General features: G+C 43.4%; 1 protein-coding gene across 6 annotated transcripts in view; it reads right to left on the bottom strand.

Annotated features, from left to right (window-relative positions):
- Nucleotides 1-15,585, bottom strand: part of PRICKLE2 (prickle planar cell polarity protein 2) — a 310,734-nt gene that overhangs the window by 230,217 nt on the left and 64,932 nt on the right. Inside the window, exon 1 of one of the 6 annotated variants that reach the window (XM_074344538.1) lies at nucleotides 13,312-13,332. The exons of the other annotated variants lie outside the window; for them this stretch is intronic. The gene's annotated coding sequence lies outside the window, so the exon portion shown is untranslated. Of the gene's footprint in view, nucleotides 1-13,311; nucleotides 13,333-15,585 lie in introns of those variants that run through there. 6 annotated transcript variants of the gene reach the window in all.

Below are 15,585 nucleotides of genomic sequence, written 5' to 3'. Positions count from 1 at the left end.
GCTGTCCACTAAGTGCTATAGCTTGAAGAAGCCTAAATAAAGCACATGCATCCGAGGACACCTGCTGAGACGCCTTCTGGAGAGCATTTGGTCTGCCTGAGCCCTGGAGAACAAAGCAGGAGTTGTATAAGCCACATCCATCTTGGAGGCTCCAGAATAACACCGCTTATACAAAGGGTAGCCTCCTGGGAGATGGAGGAGGCTGCCTGAATGGGAGTCATTAGTCCAGGGCCGAGAGAGATGGCTCGGATCACTGGCACCCTCCCTCCCAAGTCTAGGTGTGTCCACCAGTGGGGAAGTCTACTCACTCAGAGTAGCCCACACCACCACCTCTTTTCAGCTCTCCATGCAGCACCTCTGTGGGTAAGCATCTGACGTTCAAAGTCAAGGTTGGCGGAACTTGGCAGCCCTGGTCATGAGTCCTAGAAAGATGCTCTTAAAAAGCATAACTGGCCTGGAGCACCTTCACAAGCTGGAACTGGTGTGTCTTCCAGCCACTGCTGCGTACACAGGTCACATAGCATCTGGGAGTTCTGTGGGGTTCTAGGAAACTCACAAATTCTAAGTACAATTTCCAAAGCACATAGGTGATGCCAGGCTCAGATGCCAAGACCGAAAAACTATGGAAAGAACAGGATGTTTCTGTTTCCAGATGGCACATAAAACAATGGAATGGGGTTTGAAGGAGACATTCCCTGGCACACAAACTTTTCTGTCTTTTCAGCACAACGCAAGATGAGGGCTCGAGAGGCCCGAAACACTGTTAAATGGGTTATTGCTCCCTCTATTTTATCCTATATCCTTATTATTTATCATGTTGAAATAACTTCTCTTACTATATGCTCAGTGCGTAAAACTCAAAAAGAAAACACCCAAAGATTCATATAACCTAAAAATCAGCCATAATTCCACCATCAGGATCACCTTTAAGATTTTAGTTTATATTTATTTCTAGTAATTTTTCCAGGAACATGTTAAAGCAAAACAAGTTTAAATGACATCTTCTGTAATGTAGGTTTTCCCCACTTAAGAACATATCATAGATTCTTATTCTTTTCAATACATTGCTATACATAAAGTTTCTTTGGGTATTTAAAAATAATTCTATGATAGGCACAGATTAGGACACTGAAACCAAGTAGTAGGGCAATCTGGCCAAGCAGCCACAGATAAGACTTAAATAAATGGGCGTGGCTGTGTTTGCACAAAACTTTCCAAGTACTGAAATGTCAATTTCACATAACTTTCATGTGTCACAAAATACCATCCTTGTTTGTATTTTTTCCAGCCATTAACAAATGTAAAAGCCATTCATAGCTTACAGATCTTACAAAAACAGGCGGGGGGGGGGCAGATTTTGCCCTTAGATCAGTGGTTCTGACCCCTGACCAAGAATACTGCTGTATTTTTTTTTTTCTGAAATGCATCTTTCCTTGTAATCCTTTTATTTTTCTATTCTTAAACTACAGGAACAAACTGACCAATGCCAGTGACACTTTCATGTCTTAGTGGAATGACAACAAAAAACTGGAGAGGTTTTTAAAAATTAGCCAAATATTGGGACCAACACTTGAAAAAATACAGGGTAAGGAGACACATAATTATACAAGCTAATGTTGGCTGAACATTCACCATATGCAGGCATCCAGCTAAGGCTTGGAGATTTAATCCTCGTATTAGTAAGGTTAAGAGCGGTCAAGCCACAATAACAAATGATCCCAGGAGCTCATTGCTTGTGATCACAAAGGTTTAGTACTGCTTCGTGCTGCATGGCCACTGTCTGTGGCTCCGCCCCATGGTTTCCATTCCTGAATTCAGGCTGATGGAGACTCTTCTATCAAGAACACTGCCACTCTTAAGACAAAGGGAAAGGAAAACGTGGCAATCCATGCCAGCAAGCGACACACGTCCTCATACTCAAAATCCAGTAGCCAAAGTACCTTAGTCATGCCTGAGATCAACAGGACAGACGTATAAAGTCTTCTGAGGGTGAGGGAGGCAAATATTTGTGAAAATAACAGAGTCTACAACAGCAACTTGTATCCTCAAAGCAATCCCTTGAGACATAAATTATTTTCCCCACATTATAGATGTAGAAACTGAGACCCAAAGAGTTGAGTCACACAGCTCATACATAGAGCTGGCATGTGCCCCCAGATGGTCTAAATTCAGAATTTATACTCCAATCCTAGACTCTCTCACTTTCTGCAAGCACCAGACAGATGGACTAACCTAAACATCACCTACCAACAGCTATTTATCCAGGTATCCATTCAGTTGGCCAAAATGATGGGACTGCGATCCCAATATGCCAGACATCGTGACAAAGGTTACCTAAGCCACGCCTACCAGACACTGAGAAATACGCTAACGAGATAGGCTCCCTCCTACAGGTAACGGTATTTAACTAAACTGAACAAAAAAGACTTAGAAGACCATCATTTCATAAACAAAATCAATGAGATAAAACTCAAAACGCATGTGGAATTATTTTGTATTGAAATTAAAATGCCCTAACTTCTTGTACAATGAAAGAGTGTTGGCATATCCAAAGAAATACACAACAAATTCACAATTTAATGTGATGGCATCTTTGTGAGCTCTGCATGAAACAAGTATTAGGCAAAAGGAGGAGGAGGAACAAACAGACCCCTCTGGGGAGATCCCACAGACCCTCGCCTGGGTGGTACATGCCTCTGCCCATCACGACAAAAGGTGCCTGATGGTTCGTTATCAGGACCAACACCCCAAACCGTATGGACATCTAATGATCTCACTGGCTCATACAGAAGATATCTCATTGTTTCTGCATGTTTTTAGTTTCAGACATGGTATTTAGTTACCTTTAAAGGGGGAGGCACTCACATCTGTAGCCCTTTGAACTCTACCATTGCTGTGGTTGACTTACAATCATTCAGGAATGGGCTGTCCCATTTTTGCATTATCCAAAAGGTTGAATTTTTCTTTCAACCACAGAGCTAACGTAAGTAAGGGAGGCAGGTCAGGTGGGGTGAGCAGCAAACCACACAGCAAATACCTCACCTGAAAGGAACATCAGTTACTGAGTTACAGCCAGCCTTGCCACGTTATGAGCCCGAAGCGAAACCGCCAATTTGTCAACATTGGCAAATGATCCCATTCTTAAAGAAAACCCACAGAGGCCAACAAACACTTCACAGGCCTACTGCAGCCTATGGCCACCATCTTGCACCACTGACCTGAGTTACTTGAGGCTTGGGATGTTTTGTGAATTTCGGCGATTCTGGTAGCAAAAGGATAGAAAGAACATGCATGAGAATTAAGAGCACGAACCTTTGAGTCTGCTAGATCTCGATGCTACACCTACCAGCTATGTGACTTTCCATGAACGCTCAGCCTTTCTAGACTTCTGTCAAGTGGGTGTAAAAATCCCTACCTCGTAGGGGAGCCGTGATGGCTAGGGGTAGCAAAGCAGGGCAAGCAATGTACGATGGCCAATTTTCTCAATGAACTTATTTTCACCTCTAACTATTTGTGGAGTTATCGAGCCCTCTTCCTCCATCTCAAGAAAGATCCTCCCGAGGTGACTCTGCTTGATGAGGTACCAAGCACAGCTTATGGAAGACCCACCTATGCCAAGACAAGCACGCTCACTCCAGGGATACCAGCAGAGCAAGAACTGGTTCCCTTTTGTAGAAAGCTCAGAAGATCTCCACAAAAATCAATGGAATTAAGGGACCTCGGAGATCACTTTTCTTTGTTCTTTTGTTTTGGTTTCTTCCAGTTTTACTGAGATATAATTGACATACAGCCCTGTGTAAGGCTAAGGGGTACAGAATAATGTCGTGAGGTACGTACGTCATGAAATGATGGCTACGGTAAGTTCAGTGAACATCCATAATCTCACATACATACAAAATTAAAGAAATAGAAAAAAAATGTTTTCCTTGCGATGAGAACTCTTAGGACTTACTGTCTTAACAGCTTTCACATGTGACATACAACAGTGTTAATTATATTTCTCACGTTGTACGTTACATCCCTAGTACTTACAACTGGAAGTTTGCACTTTTTGGACTGCCTTCATCCAGTCCTCCCTGCTACCGTCCCACCCAACCCCCGCCTCTGGCAACCACAAAGCTAATCACTGGAGATCACTTTGCAAACCCCTAACATGGATGAGAAAACTGACCGAGGTACAGCAGCTGAGGGTCATCTAAGGTTCCAGCAAGGCCGACAGGCCAGATGCACGTTCACAACTTCCCTCTGTACTACCCGGTACCACCTCGGTGACATGTACGATCTTCACTGAGAACTAAAATCATGGACCCACCTCTCAGCCTCAAAACCGCACTTGTCCCACGGCTCCAAGACAACCACCTGACATCAAGGTGTGACGCAATGAACTCTCTGAGGAACCTCTCTCTCCTTTCCTTCCTTCCTTCCTTCCTCCATCCCTCCTTCAATTCCTTCCTCATTCCCATCCATTCCTTCCTTATTTTAAAAGAGAAAAGTCACTCTGCGTAGCTCTTGCATCTTTAACATCCATTGTTTGCAGGTTTCCTTGGCACAGTCATGGCACCTCTAGCACCATTTCATGCAACTTTTTCCCAGGTATCATGACTCTACAGAGTTCATGAGACCATGAAATAATGACCGAAGGAGGAAGATGATTTCTCCATCCTTCTCCTCCTGGCAAGCAGGTGCATACTGTGGGAAGCAGAGGGGGGTTCACTAGTCCTCATCGGTAGAAACTCACACTCCGCTGACAGCCCTGAGAAAGTAGCTCTCAACGTTGTCAGCAACTGATGTATATGTAAAACTAAAAATACCTCTAAGACAGACACAGCTACGAGTCGGTACTGATACATAATTGGCAAGTAATGTTAATTGGTGAAATAAATAGTGAACAGAGCAGAATTAAACAGGCTAAGTATACCCAGAATTTCTTTGTTTGTAACGGTAAAGAAAACTCCACTACTCAGACACAATAATCATTAACATTTCAGTATCTATCCTTTCTTTTTTCCTACAGGTTATGCATTATTTTTTAAAATAATGAGAAACAAACTAAATACACAGTTTTTACTTATCAATATATCCTAAGCATTTTCTCAAATCATAAACATCACTTTTAATGGAAACTCTACTTCGACATATTACTATTCCAGTCCCATTTGCTAGAATGTTCTGTAACTCTACCGCCAAATATTTATTTCCAATTTGCAATTATGAAAGAAAAAATTGTTATAAATATCCAAGTGATACACTTCCTTCTTCTTCCTTAAAAAAAATCATCATTTCCTTTGTAAAAATCCTGGAAATGTCATTATTGAATCAAAGGGCATGAATATTTTTCAGGCTCTTCATACAATCTTGCCAGGAGTTTTGAACCAGTGTGTATTCCCAATAGTAATATAAAAAAGTGCCTATCACCCAGCACCCTTTAACAGTAGTATCACTGACAACTCAAAAAAGAAAAAAAAAGTCTGTTAATTTAATAGGTAAAGTGCTATCTCATTTTTGTTTTAACTTGCACTGCTTTGATTGCTGATGAACTGAGCTTTTAAAATCGCCATGTGCCACGTGCACTCAGGTTCTCTGCACTTCCTGTTCTTTGCTCATCTAGAAGGAGATTTGAAAGCATACAGCCATCATTTGTTAAAAAAGAGAACAGGGTCTTCCCTTGCCATTTAATCTTTTTTTTTTTTTTCCTTTACCGTATCTTCTTACCGCTGACCTAACTCTAACAAGTGAACATTAATGCCAGAGAATCCATTCCCACCTACAAAAGAGAGACCTGCCTTTTCCTCCCCGGTGAGAACACAATTACTGCTGGACGGCTCGTCCTCCGTGCTGCCCTTCCTCTCACCCCTCAGCAGCCAGAGTCCACAGATGCTGGTGGGACAAGAAAGCTATAAGAGCTCCGAGGGGGGGAACTGAATTCCTACAAGAGGCACCACGAGGAACCACCTCCAATCACAGCTCTCAGTTAGAAAGAGGATTAGAGATCTGTCAAAACCTATTTCAGCATCCATCACTTCCCCTAATCTGCTTCTCAAGAGGCATGGAAACCGGCACCGGGAGACGCTGGCACACACCACGCTGCCATGCCCACTGAGCAAGACGCCTCGGGGAGCTTCTCGCAAAACATGACAGAAACTGAGCACAGAGGAGGTCGGTGGCGTGAGGAGGAAAGGACCACCCTGTGACAGAGCTGGGCATGAATCCGGAAACATTTCTCCTTGGGGGAAATTAACTAGGCACAGAGCAAGTACTTGGGCTCTGCAAAGTCACAGAAATGTGGCTTCCAGAGCCAACAGAATGAAGAACCCAACGTTCAACATACAAGATAACAGACCTGGCAGAGAATTTGTAAATTCCATCTAGCAAGATCCCTCAAAATAAACATCTTCTCTGGGAATGATACACAAGAAAGGAACTGAACTGCTTTGTTCCAGATGGTCAGGATGAACCTGTGTAAGCGCTGTTCACGACTGAATCGAAGCTAATTTGCCTTGAAGGGTCCATTCTTCCCTGGAGTAAACCTCGACATGGACTTTCCTCCACTTTGGTGTTAATGTTATTAACAAAAGGCTATTTATTCTATTTGATTTTTTTTACTCATAAACCCATTATCAGAAAACACTGACTGAGCTTCCCCTACCTTGCAGGCACCGTGTCATAAGGAGATAGGTTAGTACCACATCAGGGCTACTGATCTCCCGCGCCGCTTCACCTGCCAGTGTGGTGGGCGTTTAGCTGGGACGGAAATGAAACCAAATCTCCTTTGTATCTTCTGCACTTGCATACTTAGAGCGCTGACCAAACACCAGCCTTTAGGGGAAGTTATCAAATGCAGTGATCAAGCAAACTGGCACAAGGCAGACGGGACTGGATTTAACTCCCAGCTCTGTGCTGACTGGCTGTAACACAACGGGCAAGATACTTATCCACTCTTCAGGCAAGTACATAATTAGCAAATGAGTGCAAATCAGACTGTCTGTATAGCATCTGCGACGTGGGATTGAATAAATTATTATTATATTTTCTCAACTTTAAATAAAAACTTACTGTCCATCAGCAGATGAATGGTATAAAAAAGAATGAAATAGTGCCATTTGCAGCAACATGGATGGACCTAGAGTTGATCATACTAAGAGAAGCAAGTCAGAGAAAGACAAGTATCGTATGATATCACTTATACATGGAATCTAAAAAATAGTACAAATGAACTTATTTACAAAACAGAAAGACTCACAGACATAGAAAATAAACTTCCCAAAGGGGGAAAGGGGGAGGGATAAATAAGGAGTATGGGATTAAGAGATACACACACCATATAGAAAGTAGATAAACAACAAGGATTTACTACACAGCACAGAGAATTATATTCAATATCTTGTAACAACCTATAATGGAAAAGAATTAGAAAAAATATGGTTGTACATACAAGTATATGTATAACCAAGTCACTCACCACTTGGCTGTACACCTGAAACTAACACAGTATTATAAATCAATGATACTTCAATTAAAAAATAAATACTTATTTCAGACCCAAGCCACCGCTTTGAAGATTCAATTGAGAAAATAAAAACTCGGAAAATGTTCATCAAGGTACATGGCAAAGAGTAAGTGCTCAATAATTGAGGCTATTATTTTTAATTAATGAAAAGCTTCAGAATTTAAAAAGAACTCTATATAGTACTAAAAACCTCAGCTCAAGTCCTGAATTCACTGTCACGCACTCTGTGTGACTTAACTTTATTTCAATTGTCATTTGAGAATCTGTCATTTGTTCAGCAAATGTTTAGGATCTCACACAGGTGCTTTAAAACTATGGTATCAGTTGTTTAAAACAATGTCAAAAACACATTTCAAATGACATCAGGAGGAAAACAAAGAATTGGTAAGGAAACCTCCCATGTGCTGAGATGGCTGCAGCCAAAGTAACCAGCTCCCAATGAGAAGGGGAGTGACACCCATCCTTCCTTTGTATCAAACCCAGTCTTGGAGAACTACCGTCACGATGGCTCCATGACTTTTAAGGCCAGCCCTACAGAAACATTATCATGGTGGTTTCTTACCCCAAGAACCTAACCATTCCTGTAAGCCCGAAAACTCTCTTTAGAGGGCAGGTTATGTAAATTCTTCCTTCCAGTTATTGCCCAATTGTGCTCTAAAACGGTTGCAGTGAACAGTTAATGCGTAAGCAGTCTAAATTTCAATTTTTTTAATCATCCCCAAGACCGTAAGAGGGAAATACTGAGACATCACCATTTTAGAGATAAAAAAAACGGAAGCACAGGTAAGTCATGTAACTTACCTTGTTCATACAAGCAGGAAGCGCTTAACAATATAAAGCAGTACCAGGCTCCCTCCATGTGTGAATGCCTCAGAGCGTGAGTATTTGTGTTGTTTAGGTAGTGGAGAGAGAACAGTGCAAGTTTCTGTGACCAACAGGAAGCAGTGAATACATGGATTCTTCATGTACAAGTAAACATATGCCACACAGGCCACAGAAGCTTCTAGACCAGTGGTTCTCAACCTTTGCTACATATTAAATCTGTGGACATCTTTTGAAAAATCCCCACACTGACATCTGTTATAGTCAAATCTCTAGAGGGAGGTGGGAATCAGGCATCAGTATTTCTTGAAACTCCCTGCGTGACTCCGGTGTACAGCCAAGTTTCAGAAACACTGAGCGTGAAGATATTTACGAATGCATCCCCTATTAAACTTGGAACAACCTGAACATTTAATATCCCCCTTAATATGTGGGCTACTATGGAGGTATTTAAAATGGGAACTGGTAATACTGGAAGCATGCAGAAATTCTTAAAATGTAACAAGTCAAACGGACAAGTTTGAATTTTGACTCCAGTGGGCCATGAAAAGCACAACATTGTCTTTTCCATGGGTCCTCCTGCATGACCCTGGAGTTCCAAGCTCAAAATTCTCCAGTCTCCTGTCAATTCTGAGCAGGACCCTGGGGGACCTTCCAGTGTCAGACCCCTCCCCACATCCTTTGCTGCGTCTCTTCTCTGAAGCACCCAGATAACAGTATATTTCCTGAGTTTTCTAGATGCTTAAAATCACCGCCAAAGGGAAGAAATTAACTACTTGATAACTGAGAGTGTGTGGCCCCCAGATCTTCCGGCACCTAGGAGTTGATAGTGTTGACCGCCCTGTTACCTCCAAGTCACCAATCAGAGAATCCTGCAGAAACTGATCACACATTCCGCGACCCTGCTCCCTTACCTGGCCTTTCAGTATGCTCTGCTGAAACCCTTGGGGGTATTTGGGGTTTCCTTGGGCATAAGCCACCCCGTCCTCCTTACTCGGCCCTTGTAATAAACCCTTCACTGCTCCAAACTCATGTTTCAGTTTGGCCTCATGGTGCAGCAGGCACCTGAACTTGCCTTTGGTAACAATTCTCCAAGTCAGTGATAATGCTTTCCCCAAATTCTTTTGGTGTTCTTTTCAGAAAGTGAGGTATTTACGAAATTGTCCTATCGAACAATTATTCTAAGTGGGTAAAAATATGCATGCACGTGACCAGACAGGAAAACAAAGTGGGAAAATACATGCTGCCTTGGCATGTGACCACAAAACGTAACATCTGAGAAGAGCACTAAAGTGAATGTGTTTATTAAACTTTAGTCAAGCTCATTAGGCAAATGCCTCAGTAATAATTGTTGGAAGCAAACATCATCAATGGAAGCTAAAATTGAGAGGCAAAATATGATGACAAACAGGTTATTTGCATCATCTCGAAGTGTCTCCCCGTTAAGACACGCATTAATTCCAAAGGGAAAATTAGTGACTTTACAGTAGAGAAACCTGGCAGACAGAGCCTTAAACAAGTCTGAATCAAAATTAGCATCATCAATACTATGGCATGTTGATATCACGGACCTCCTAATAGGATGCACTGAGAATACAGCATCACTTCATTGGTCTTCTTGTCCAAAAGGTGTACCTCAACCTAACCACGCAAAAATATCAGATAAACCCAAATTGAAGGACACGCAAACGACCAGTTCTATTGAAATGTGTCAGAGTCACAAAAGATATGACAGAGAATTATCACAGATTGGGGCAGGAGACTATAACAAGACATGATAACTAAATGCAACGTGAGATTCTGGAGAGGACCCAGGACCAGGAAACAAGGACATTAGTGGGAAAACTGATGAATTTTGAGTAAGGTCTGTGGTTGAGTTAATAATATTGTGTCAATGTTAATTTTCTGGTTGTGATGGCTGTACAATGATTTTGTAAGATGTTAGCCTTAAGGGAAGCTGGGAGAAGGGTAAACAGGGGCTCTCTGTACTAGCCTGCAACTTTCTATAATTTTAGATTATTTCAAAAGAAAAGGCTTTCCAAGATGAGTGAAGTTATTTAAAAATAAATATTAACACAAGTGTTAACACCCCCCACCATTGGACCCTCACATGTATATACTTTGGAAATTAAAGAATGGAGTTAAGAAAGATTACCCTTTCTGGGTAGAAGAGGTGAGCTGAGCCTTGAACGTGGGCAGTTTAATTCTTACACCCGCAACTGATGGGCATATAGAGAAATGTAAGCCTTTAATAACTGAGGATGAATTGTTGGGGAAGAAATTACGGAGCAGTCAAAACATCCCCTTTGGGATGGAAGCAAATGTTCAAGCTTTGGCCCCAATACAATATAGCTTTGTGATTTTTTTTTTATTGAAGAGAAAGAAAAATACCATATGATATCACTTATATGTGGAATCTAAAAAAAAAAGACACAAATGAACTTATTTACAAACTAGCTTTGTGAGCTTGAGTCCATCACTTACTATCTGTAAAAATGGAGGCTAGCAAACTTTATTGCACATGATTCTTGGGAGGATAAAGTGAAGAGACGTGCCTGAAAGCATGAGATAAATAGCAAAGCCCTGTTGTAAAGTGGTTATTAAAATCACCGGGGGTAACAGTACTATCTCCCTAGCCAAGATAATTCTGCTGTTTTCACTCCCAAACCACAACCACAGCATCTTAGCATCTAATGGTCCTCATCCCATATGGAAGCAAATCTGTCTTGCCTTCTGCCCGAACTTGGAGCCTGGGGCCACAGTCTTCCTGTGTGGTCAGTATCAAGTACCATCTGTCCCGAGTTAATACAACCCCTCCTTAGTTTTAGCAACGAACACGGGCTGCACTGGAGAAAGCATAAACAGATCCAGTGTGAAGGAAGACTCTGCCATTCTGTGTTTTACTCTGGAGGATGGCACTCACCTCCTCGCTGTTTACCCATCTAAATTGTGTGATAAAATGTCTTTTGAACACTTTTACAAGCAATTAGATGCAATCAAGTTCTCTTCTTGCTTAATTCCCCTCAGCAAAAAAACCAGTAAGAAGCTGGGCTTCGTTTCAAATCTTTCTTCCTGCTGCACATATATTATTGCCTGAAGTCACTCTACCCTCTCCCTCCATAAAAAGCCAAAAACAATTGCTATGCTCATTATCTCTGGTGGAGGTCATTTTCCTCATTGCTCATCAGCATGATCCTATGAGACAGACAGGAAGCTGTTTGTCAGCTGGGTTACAGCCTCCTCGAGATCCAGTTCCACTCTGGAAATAGTACATAGATTTTCTTCTGGGGAACCACCCTCCCCTGCTCACAGTTTTATGAGGCTCCAGTAGGCTGGGCAGCTCCCATCCCAGTGTAATAAACATGCCAGTACTGGCCAATCAGCAAGGTCCCTCCTGGCCAGAGAGTTCAGGGATGGGCATGCGCCCCGCCTCAGTATAAGGAAAGTCAATGTCGTGACTCTCACAGGAAAGACTGGAAAAGGAGAGCTCCCTTTCCCTGGGGTACTGTGTTAACAGGAGGCATGCCTGGGGTTGCCTGGAGCTCTCCTGTCACCACAAAAGGAGGGTCTATCTGGACAAGAAGGAAAGTAGAGAGGAAGACAGACAGACAGACACACTCCCGCTGCAACTATCACACCACCAGTATCCAAGTGTGAAACCAGTGCTCTCCCCGACCCACTGATTAATCACTTACATGAGCCAATATTCGTTTTTGCATCGCTTGCTTTAAGTTCGGTTTCTGTCCATCGCAACCCAGAGTGATGTGATCTTGACAAAGCAGAGAAATAAACACTCAGCACTCCCCTATGTGAACTGAGAAGCTGCCGGCATGGGTCCACAGTTTTTCGGGGGACAGAGATGGTCGCCCAGGATCAGCCACAAGAATCTCACCCACCTCCCCTTGCCATCCTGGAAGGGATCATCTACAGACCAACTTGCAGTTGTAAAGAGGCACCTGCAACAAGGGAATGGAGATCTTCTGCGTAGAGCCGGCCCACAGCACACACAGCCCCCAGACAATCAGTCCAGCCTCGTCTGCCGACTCCTGTTGCCCGTGTCTCTGACATTCCAGGCACACAGACCATCTTTCTCTTCCCTAATTCACACGAAAGCACTTGTGTTCCTCTGAGACCCAGCCCAGAGACTGCTTTACTCAAACATCATGAAAAGATCCTTGAAAACAGTCCTTTAAAAACCTATCTTCCCCCACCCATCCCGCTCCCTTACACATTGTTGGTTCCCTTCCATCTTTCTTTTCCATACTTCCTAGAAGTTCCTCAGGAAACACTCTTCCCCTGGCCCTAGCCCCAGCCCCAGCCCCAGCCCCCGTCTGTTCATTTTCTCCTTCCCTAACCCACCCCCCCACCCCACTTTTTCTCAGTTCAGCCTCACAAAGGCCTAAATTAGTCTCCTAGAGAAATAATGCAAACCATCCTGTCTTCAGACTGCAGACCTCAGATGGGGCAGGGAGGGTGGAAGGTAGAGATGGAAACCAGGTCGACAAAGCCAGAACTTGCATTGTAGAGGGAGGGAGGCTGGAAACATTTGTGCATCAATATAAGTCACATGGTCACCTGTCCCTACTGGCACAGTATGGCCTCACTGTGGGAACCCACGCTTTGGGCCACCGACTCTGCCTGGAGAAGTCATGGAAAAGAGGAGGTCTCTGGGCTGGGTCTCAGAGGAGCACAAGTGCTTTCGTGTGAATTAGGGAAGAGAAAGATGGTCTGTGTGCCTGGAATGTCAGAGACACGGGCAACAGGAGTAAAGCAAGGAAAGAATGGATGCTTCTGTGAAGTCACCTTCAGTTCTCAAAAGGTGTTTCTTTGATGACAACACCTCTCTTAAACACACTGGTTTCTGGATCCAGGCTCACACACGGTCTCATACAGAATTGTACACAACCTGTTTTAGGTCCCTTTCCCTCTAGAGTGCAATTTCACAAAGATCAGGGAGCATTTCTTGAAAGAGTAAAACATACCTCTTAGTGCTCAGCACAGAGTATCTCCATACATATCATCTTTACAGCCAGGATTTAATCTGCTCCTCGATACAATACTGTGAGGAGGATGTTACAGATGAGGGGGAAAGGGCCGTTCCCTCAAGGAGCGTAAGGACTTGGAAAAGGCCAAGGAGCCAGTGGGTAGCAGAGACGACCTGGAACAAAGAACAAACCTGATGCCATATTGAATTTATTCCTTTAGCTCTAACGTTTGTGCTCAGTCATGATGGTTCTGCACCTTTTGTAAAAGAATGTTGCCTACAGCCTGAAATACACAGGATAGTCCATTCTCAAGGCTCTGACCTTTAACGGCATAACACTTCTCCATTCATACAGAGATTAAAAAGTTGCAGAACACAGAAGAACATTTGTCTTGCTGGAGGTTTACAGGAACATTGTGACCTGACCCACTTGGACAGCTGCGCAACAACAAAGGATTCTGACAACAAGAAGTTTGCGACAACCAACCTCACCCCCCTTCCCTTTTTAGTATAAAAAGCAGCCTGAATTCTGACTTGGGGAAGATGGCTCTCCAGGACATTAGTTTGCCATCTTCTCGGTCTGCCCACTTAACAAATAACGTCACTATTCCTTTTTCCAGCACCTCGTCCTTTGATTTATAGACCTGTGATGCAGTGAGCAGTACGAGCTTGGACTGAGCAACGTATCAACAGTTCTATATCAACTTTCCAGTAAACGGGCGACCTTCTACAAATAATCTAGAACCCAGACAGCACCAAATACCAACACGCAGACCACAGCTGGGCCTCCATCCAAGACTTTCTCAGGCACCATATTCGGGCAATCTTTCAGAGGTTAATCAGGTACATGGTTAACTGTTTTCCTTTTCTTTGTTTCAGAATAGAACCTTGTACCAATTTTCAAGCTGAGGATATAGCCCCTTCCTTTGATCCTTCCTTCAGGCAGCAAGATTGCAGGCATATTAAGGGTTCAAACCAACAGTAGCCCCAAAGCCCAACATAATTCCTGGCACAAAGTACATGTTCAGTGAAGACCGGATCATTCCAATGTGGACCTAAGTTCCAGTGTGTTCTGTAGAAGTCTCCACTCTTCCAAGAGTTTTCCCCAGAAATACCTGCCTAGATTGCCTTTCTCCTCATTCCCATGTGCCATGGCAAAAACTGACGCAGGAGAAAAGAGCCACAAGCTTCCCTGGTGGGAAATTGCAAGATGGACCCAAAGTGAATGGTGACACTAGCAGGATGTGACCCAGAGCTCACCCTGGGATTGGCTGTCACTTTCAGGGGGTTTCTGGTCAACTCTTAATAGAACTCAGAGCTGCAGCTGATCACCACTGGTATGTCTTCCTTCAAAACACACACTCGGACTGAAGGCCAAGGGAGGGTGGCTGGGTTTCTGAGGGCCTCAGTCATGTGGGGACCATGGTCCCCCATGGTTCAGTTGGGTCCTTCACCACAGAAGCAGCAGCCAGTGGGCTGGCCTGCCTTTCTCAGACCACCATCCCGAGCCAGGCTACAGCCTGCCCACCCACCCACAGTGTGCTGGGGCTGACACTTTACCTCTGCAGGGAACAGATCCAGGACCCTCAGGATTTCTGCCTCATCCTCCCTGCCCCCAACCCTAACACATGCCATAAGGACCAGGCACAGACAGGGGCAGCCCAACATACGAATGGTTAACCATGGCACACCTGTGAACCGTAGGCCAGAATTTGATTTCTACAGTGACAAGGATTTAAAAAATTAAAGTAACCAAAATATTTCAATTTCCCTTATGTGTCAGGGGGTCTCCAGAGAAAAACAGAACGAGTAGAGTATCTAAATATATTTATCTATGTAGAGAGAGATGTATTTTAAGGAACTGGCTCACACAATTGTGGGGGCTGGCAAGTCTGAAATTCAGAGGGCAGGCTGACAATTCAGATAAGAGTCAATATCTCATTTGAAAACTGTAGGGTAAGCCAGCAGCCAGGATGCTCAGGGTTTCCAGGTGGCAGACCGGAGGCAGACATTTTTCTTTCTTGGGGGACCTCAGCCTTTTCTCTTAAGGCCTTCAAATGGTTGGCTGAGGCCCAGGCACATTACAGAGGATAATGTGCTTTAGTTTAAGTCAACTGATTATAAACATCAATCACATCTGAAAAAATACCTTCAAGGCAACATCTAGACTAGTCTTTGGCCAAACAACTGGGCACCACAGCCTAGCCAAGTTGACACAACTAGATTAATCACCACATCTGAATTCAACATGAATAATTTAGTACCTTTCAGT

Source organism: Camelus bactrianus, chromosome 17 (assembly GCF_048773025.1).
Source record: "Camelus bactrianus isolate YW-2024 breed Bactrian camel chromosome 17, ASM4877302v1, whole genome shotgun sequence".
NCBI classification, from domain to species: Eukaryota; Metazoa; Chordata; class Mammalia; order Artiodactyla; family Camelidae; genus Camelus; species Camelus bactrianus.
This window is presented reverse-complemented; position numbering and strand designations above follow the sequence as displayed.